General features: G+C 34.7%; 1 non-coding gene across 1 annotated transcript; it reads right to left on the reverse strand.

Moving 5' to 3' along the window:
* Positions 1–6462: 6462 nt before the first annotated feature.
* On the reverse strand, positions 6463–6569 carry LOC128040168 (small nucleolar RNA R71). Its single transcript, XR_008194827.1, has one exon. It is a non-coding gene; the product is annotated as a small nucleolar RNA R71 (small nucleolar RNA).
* Between the last annotated feature and the right edge of the window lie 1045 nt (positions 6570–7614).

The raw sequence follows: 7614 nt of genomic DNA on the forward strand, positions 1-7614 counted from the left end.
GTTGAAACAAGTGAAATATGTATAAAGCATACATTGATTCTAATCTTTATACAAATATTCAATTAATAGTGTTAAAGAAAGAGATATAAAGAATATGATAAAAGGAAAAGATGCTCATGGATTTATCGATGAAAGCTTGGCTCTAGAAAAATCTCCACTTGTGAAAGTCTCACTTAGGAATAGGATCTTTAAATTACAAGAACATAACATAAACTAAGTAAAAACTAATAATGAAATAAAAACTTAAGAATGATTCCCCTCTATCTGTATATAATTTTGTTTATATAAGATAAAAATCCACAAGACTAAAGTGCCCCTTTATTTATAATGTCCATTCGGGTTTTAGGTTGTAAAAAAACCCCTAATTGCCCCTAAGAATCTCAATCGATGCGTGCAGGGATTTTTGGTTATGCAGAAGTTGTGTTGCAAAATGGCAAGTGGATGTTACAACATAGGTCCATGTCGTGACACAACAGGCAGTTTCATTCCAAGACTTGTTTTGGCTTCTGTCTTTAGTGTTGCGATATTGGTGTCTTAGTGTCGCTACATGGGCCACAGTTTTGACCTGAATGTGCATCTTTAGCTCTCTATTTAACTTATATAACCCCATAACCTTATTTAGATATCTAAGATGTAATAAAAACTAATAAAAGGCATAAATTAGTACTTCAAGTATGAAAACAGAAATATATACTAAGATTTTTTATTTAAATATTAAACAAGCTAAAGTTATGTGTAAAAAGGGATCTAAATAATAGTGTAATTCGTGGCAGATCACACCTTGGCTGCAGTGTGTGAACCCCCAAAAGGTCTCCCACTTGGGGATGAATGCCAATGATAAAGAATATTAGTTAGATCACTCTCGACTACACATCTTCTAATCATGTGATCAGCACCCTACTTAAACAAAAATGGCTCTTCCCAGAAATATTACCTTGTATCATGAAGGAATTTCTTCCTTTGCTGGTATGATATTTTGGGCAGCATTATTCCACTAGCAAAAATTTAGCAAAATCAACAAACCAAATAATTTCATTAACTTATCTTACCTCGAAGATATGCCCATCCAGAAAATTTTCATTGATAAGAACAGAGCAGTTAGTTTCCTCTCATTGTTCTAGTCTTGGCAAGTGGCTTGCCACCTGATTCTCAGCCCCTTTTCTATCTTGGATCTCAAAATTGATTTCTTGGAGTAAAATTATCCATCAAACCAATCTCGACTATGCATCTTTCTTTCCAAGCAAATATTGGATTGTCGAATTATCCATGTAGACTATCACTTTAGTACATATAAGATAATAATGAAATTTATCAAAAGAAAAAAATAATAGAAAGTAGTTCTTTTTCAGTTACCATATAATTTAACCGGGCCCCTATCAAAGTTTGACTCACGTTATAAATTGGATGGAAGAATTTTTTTCTCCGTTGATCCATTACAGCTCCAAGTGCGAAGTTGCTGGCATCACACATCAGCTTGAAAGGAGAACTCCAATCTGGTGTAAGAATAATGGGTGCCATAATTAACCGTCATTTCAGCTCATCAAAGGCTTTCCAACACACCTCATCAAAACTAAATCCTATATCCTTCTCTAATAGAGTACACAGTGGCTTGGCAACCTTTGAGAAGTCTTTTATGGACCTTCGATAAAAAATCGGCATGCCCCAAAAAAATTCTAGTGCCTTTTACAAACACAGGAGGTAGAAACTTCTCTATTACATAAACTTTTTATTTACGAAATTCAATTCCTCATCTTGATATTTTGTGCCCCAAAATAACGCCATCCTTAACCATAAAATGAAATTTCTCCCAGTTAAGGACAAGGTTCATCTCGTCACACTATTTTAGCACCTTAGCTAAATTACTCAAATAGTCATCATACAAATCTCCAAACACTAAAAAGCCATCCATGAATACTTCCAAAAAATGCTCAACCATGTTAGTAAATATTGCCAGCATACATATTTAAAAACTAGCAGGTGCATTGCATAAACCGAAACGCATATGTCGAAAAGCAAACGTACCATACGAGTAAGTGAAAGTGGTTTTGTGTCCATCTTCCTAGGCTATAGCTATTTGATTATACCTCAAATAACCATCCAAGAAATAATAATAGTCCCAACCCATAAGTCCCTCTAGCATTTGATCTATGAATAGGAGCGAGAAATGGTCATTCCAGTTTGCTTTCTTTAATTTTTTGAATTCTACATAAATGCTCCAACCCTTAATTGCCCTTGTCAGGATCAGCTTATTATTTTCATTCTCTCCAAAAATGATTCCCCCTTTCTTTGGTACACATTGAACTAGACTCACCCATAAGCTGTCAAAGATGGGGTAAGTAATTCTCCTATCTAGCTATTTGATGACTTTCTTCCTAATTACCTCCTTCATGATCGGGTTTAGTCTTCTTTGTCCATCAATTGATGTCTTCTCATTAATTTCTAGTAGAATTTTATGCATGCACAAAAATGGGCTAATTCCTCGAATATTAGCTATAGTCCACCCGATTGCCTTTCTAAACTTCTTCAGCACATTAACCAACATTTCTTCTTGAATCTCGACTAACTCAACTGAAATTATAACTAGAAAAGTAGAAAACTTACCCAAATAAAATTATTTTAAATGGGATGAAGTACCTTTAACTCCAATTTGGGTTGCTCTTCAATTTATGTCTTAGGTTGCATTTATTCATGATATGCTAACTCCAATGATTCAAATCGGGATGGTGGAACGAATACTTTCTAATTGGCTTCCAAAAAAGCCAAATATTTTTCCTCTGCATTGTCACTTGGTGGATCAGGCACTAAGATTTACTCCAATGGATCATCTACAGAATTTAGTTCCTATTTTGCAGAGACCAATAACTCCACCTCAGCCATTGTGGAGCATTCTTCAACTGCATTAAGAAATCTCATAGCTTTAAATACATTAAAAGTTACCTGATCGTCTTGACCTCACATGGTGAGTTCACCTTTCTGTACATCAATTAACGTTCTACCAGTTGCCAAGAAAGGTCTTCCCAAGATGATTGGTACTTTTTTATCTGTTTCAAAATCCAAGATAATAAAGTTAGCTGGAAATATAAATTTATCAACATGTACCAATACATTTTTGATCTTTCTTTCAAGATGTACAAATGATATGTCTGCCAGTTGAAGTGTAACAATTGTTGGTCTGATTCACCAATTTCCAATCATCTAAATACGGACATGGATATTAATTTTATACTTGCCCACAAAATACATAAATTCATTCCATAGTAACAATCTCCAATGTTACAAGGTATGTTAAAACTTCCTGGATCTTTCATTTTTAGAGGTAATTTGTTTTGCAAAAATGCACTACACTCCTTTTTCAATTTCACTGCCTCAAATTCCCTAAATTTCTTGATATCCTTCTTGAATTTAACATAATTGGGAATTTTCTCCAAAGCTTCCACTAATGGGATATTGATGTGAAGTTGTTTAAGTATATCCAAGAACTTCTTGAATTGAACCTCTTGCTTCTATTGCTGAAGTCTTTGAGAATAAGTAGGTGGTGGAATCTTATCTTTAACATGAAAACTCTTCTGTAGTAATGCTTCTGTATTTGTCGCAGATGTTGAACCTTCATGTCTAACTTGTTACGGTAATACCTCATTAGAAGTTACAAAATTTAACTTCTATAACATGGGAATTTCAGCGTTCGATTGATCTTCCTCTTCGTTGTAAGCAACAACAGACTTGTCTTCAGCTTCAGAAACTTTGGGTTCCAACATCTTTCCACTCCTCTAGGTGATAACTTTGCAATACTCTTTTCCTGTACTTCTTAGACTTTCAATACTGATCGATAAAGCACTTTGGGGTTTACTTCAAATTTTGTTGGCTAGTAGACCCATCTGATTTTCCAAATTTCTCAAAGTTGCATCATTCTTCGCCATAGATGCTTTCAATAAGTTCTCCAAATTTTTAGAAGATTAGCTTACGAAGATTTCTAAACTTGTTAAGAAAACCCTAGCAGTTGATTTAGTCGGGATTGCATATAAGAGCTATTAGGACCAACCTCTTAATTACTCCAAAAAAATTAGATTATTTTGCAATGACGGATTGTATAAATTTGAATGCAGTCCAGGGCCACTCCTATTCTAATTTTGGTTTCCCATGTAGTAGATGAATTATGGGTTTTATAGGCAATTTTTGAACATATGATTATTGATCTGCCATAAATTGATGTGTCAAATTAGGTTTTCTCAGTTTTCTCAATTTGGCAAATAGTGTCATTAGGGTGCTTAATGTGTCATTGAGTGGTGTAGGGACATGTTGGGGGTCGAAAGCAAATGATAATGGCACCAAGGAAAATGGTATCGTAATATCCACACCTTAGAATCGCGATACCTCCAACAATATTGAAGAATAGAGGCACCCTTTAGTGGTATCGCGATATCCACCTTTCAAAGAGGACCCAAGGCTCGACACTGCCCGAGATATTGCGATATCCTCTTTTATGTATGGCGACACCAACATAATCTAGGGAACAAATTTGAACAAAAAGGGTAGTCTTTATCCACTCAGTCCACCAATCACCCGAGGCTCATGTAAGGGCATTTTAGGCAACCAAAAGTCATCAAAAGATGGCCAAAAATAGCCAAAATTGGTTGAGGAGGAGACACACACACATTAGCTTAGTTTTACGTTTAGTTTTCTTTAGGTTTTCTCTTAGTTTTTCTACACCTTCTAGGGTTTTCATTTTCTCTTCTTCTTTCTTAGTTTAAAGTTTATTTTTATGAATTTACTTTTTATTCTTGATGCTCTTAATGTTAGTTAAGTTAGTTACTACTGTAGCTTAGGTTTATTTACACTTTCAGTCCTTGTACCTTGGTTGCAATTAGCTTTAGTTTAATGTATTTCATATTCTTTTATTTTAAATTTGTTAAAGTTTGTTCCTTTTATGTTTTTTGCTTTAGATTTTCTTGTTGAATCCTTTTAGTTTCATGTTATTTAAGTTGTCTTGCATAAAAATCCCACCTTTTAAATTTTTCTTAAGTTTTACTTTAATGGTTGCTTTATTTTCCATTTCCATGTTCATCCTCTTTATTTTTAACATGAGTAGCAAAACTTCAAAGGGAGTTGGTTGATAGAGATATGGGTAAGATGCTTTTTGGACCAAGGACTAAATCATAATAAATTGGACTAAATCAAATAGACTTAAAAACATAAGAAGTAACTCCCCTAAAGGAATATCTAGTAAGTGAGATTGAAATGTAATCTTGTTGTGAACCCGTTCTTTAGTCCCAGATTAACCGATGAGATCGAGAGATAAATCAGAGTTAAGTTGTCTAAGTCGATAAAATTGAGATCGAAAGATAAAATGGAGTCACTTAGTAATTTAGGCGATTTAAGTTCCTTTTCCGAGAATGAGTGAACCATATTGAAATCAACCAACCATCGTTAGTCATTTATTTGGTTAAATTCCTAGTTTTATATTCCTTGCAATTTAGTCCATAGATTAGCATATTTAATTTTCTTGCAAAAGTTCCTTGTTATGATTTTTCGTACTATAAAATCGTATGAGTAGTTACTTAGACTCTATCTTGTATGCTAGTTATCACTCAATCTCCATCTCCTTTGGGCTCGATCCTTGGAATACTCTAGTGTTTCATTTTAACACTATAAATATGACAACTGACCTATACGCTTGCAGTAAAATCGTGCTTTAAAAAGTTTCTTCTAAAATTATTGTTTTAAGTGCACACACACGATGCCATTCAAGTTATTGGAATTATTGCTTGGGAGATGATGTAAGACTGAGTAATTTTTAGTGTACACCTTTGAGTAGAGATAAGTAGCCAAAGTAGGATTTATAGATACAACTTTGCTTTCTATTTACTTTCATTTTGTTGCAATTTTTAGTTAATTTTCTTCACTCTTTTGTACTTGTAGGAGGTGTTGTATGACTCAAACCAGTAACGGTGTCTTACCATTTAAGCCAGAATCGGAATGTATCATAACACACTCGAGGAGTGTGCAACATCCTAGGGACGTCCCTCCTACACAAAGGGAGCAACCCATTGAAGATCCGCAAGTAGAGATTCAACAACCACCACACCTTTCCATGAAACAAGGAACTTTGTGCGACTACGTGATGCCCAACTTAGATGTTTGAGGTAGCATTAATCGCCCAATGATTAATGCTAACAACTTTGAAATCAAACTGGCAATGATCTAGATTATACAATCGAACCTTCAATTTTGTGGGTCAATGAATGAGGATCCAAATCAACACCTTAAATGATTTCTAACCATTTTTGATAATTTTAAGTATAATGGGGTATCCGATGACGCTATTTGTCTTCGGTTATTCCCTTTTTTTCTCTTACTGGTGATGCTTTTATGTGGTTAGATTCACAGCTGGTAGATTCTATCAACACTTGGAACAAGCTAGTGAGTAAATCTTTGGAAAAATACTTTACCCCAAGCAAGACCATGAAACTTTGTATGGATATTACGAATTTTTGACAATTAGAAGGAGAGTCATTATATGATGCATGGGAGCACTTTAAGCTAATGTTATGCAAGTTTCCATATCATGGTTTACAAGATTGGTTGCAACTTCAAGTCTTCTACAATGAGCTCAATGAAAACTTTCACCCAAGTCTCGATGGAGCATTCACGAGAGAATTCATGTCCAAGACTTACTTTGAGGCCTGTCAACTTATTAAGGACATGGCAATGAACCCTTACATGTGACCGATTGAGCGGTTCACATATTGGGCCAAATAATCGACAGTAAACACTATTGGTAGCGAGGACAAGTATTAACAAGTCCTCGAAAGGTTTAACTAATTGTAGATGAGTTCGGCTAAGGTGCAAGTCCAAAACCAACCAAATCTAACCAATTTTAATGCAGGGCATGATAATGAAAACAATCAAATAGAGGTTAATTATGTGGGAAATAAAGAATATAACCCCTACTCCAACATCTATAACTCGGGATGGCGTGACCATCCTAACCTTAGATGGGGAAGAAATCAAGGAGGCCTTCAAATCTAGGGAACCAAAACCTTAATCCTTCAAAACCCAACACACTATATCTGCCTTCATTACCTTTTAGGGCATCCCAAGATCAAGAGAGAAAACTAGCCTATAGTAGCGACCTTCCATTGTCCATTAGTGTAGCACCCCAAACCTGGCTTAGGAGTTATGCCCAAATCTTACGGTGTCACATTGAGGTGTTTAGCGAAAATTGAACTCGTTGGTAAAAATTTGTTTCTAGGTTTAAAAAACCTTTTTTATTATTATTTAACAAACCATCTAGTCAAAAACCTTTACCTTGTTATCTGTTGTTGTTATAAAAGGTTGATCTAAAATCACGGAAGTTTTTGAAAACTCTAATGTTTAAATTTCGTGTCTTTGAAAACACTAATTATTTTGAAAATTTGTCTTTTGCTAAACTAGAATTTTAAAATAAGTAAGTAAAAGCCAATTAAAAATTTCAACAAACATAAATGGCTTTATTACATAAACAAAACCCAACACATACTTTAATTTTAAATAAAAGTAACTGTAGAACAGCTGCAGTTGTGTGGCCACCTCCGAGTCCCTCGCAGCACCGACCCACATACAACTAGGGATTACCTA

This window comes from Gossypium raimondii, chromosome 3 (assembly GCF_025698545.1).
Source record: "Gossypium raimondii isolate GPD5lz chromosome 3, ASM2569854v1, whole genome shotgun sequence".
Classification (NCBI taxonomy): domain Eukaryota; kingdom Viridiplantae; phylum Streptophyta; class Magnoliopsida; order Malvales; family Malvaceae; genus Gossypium; species Gossypium raimondii.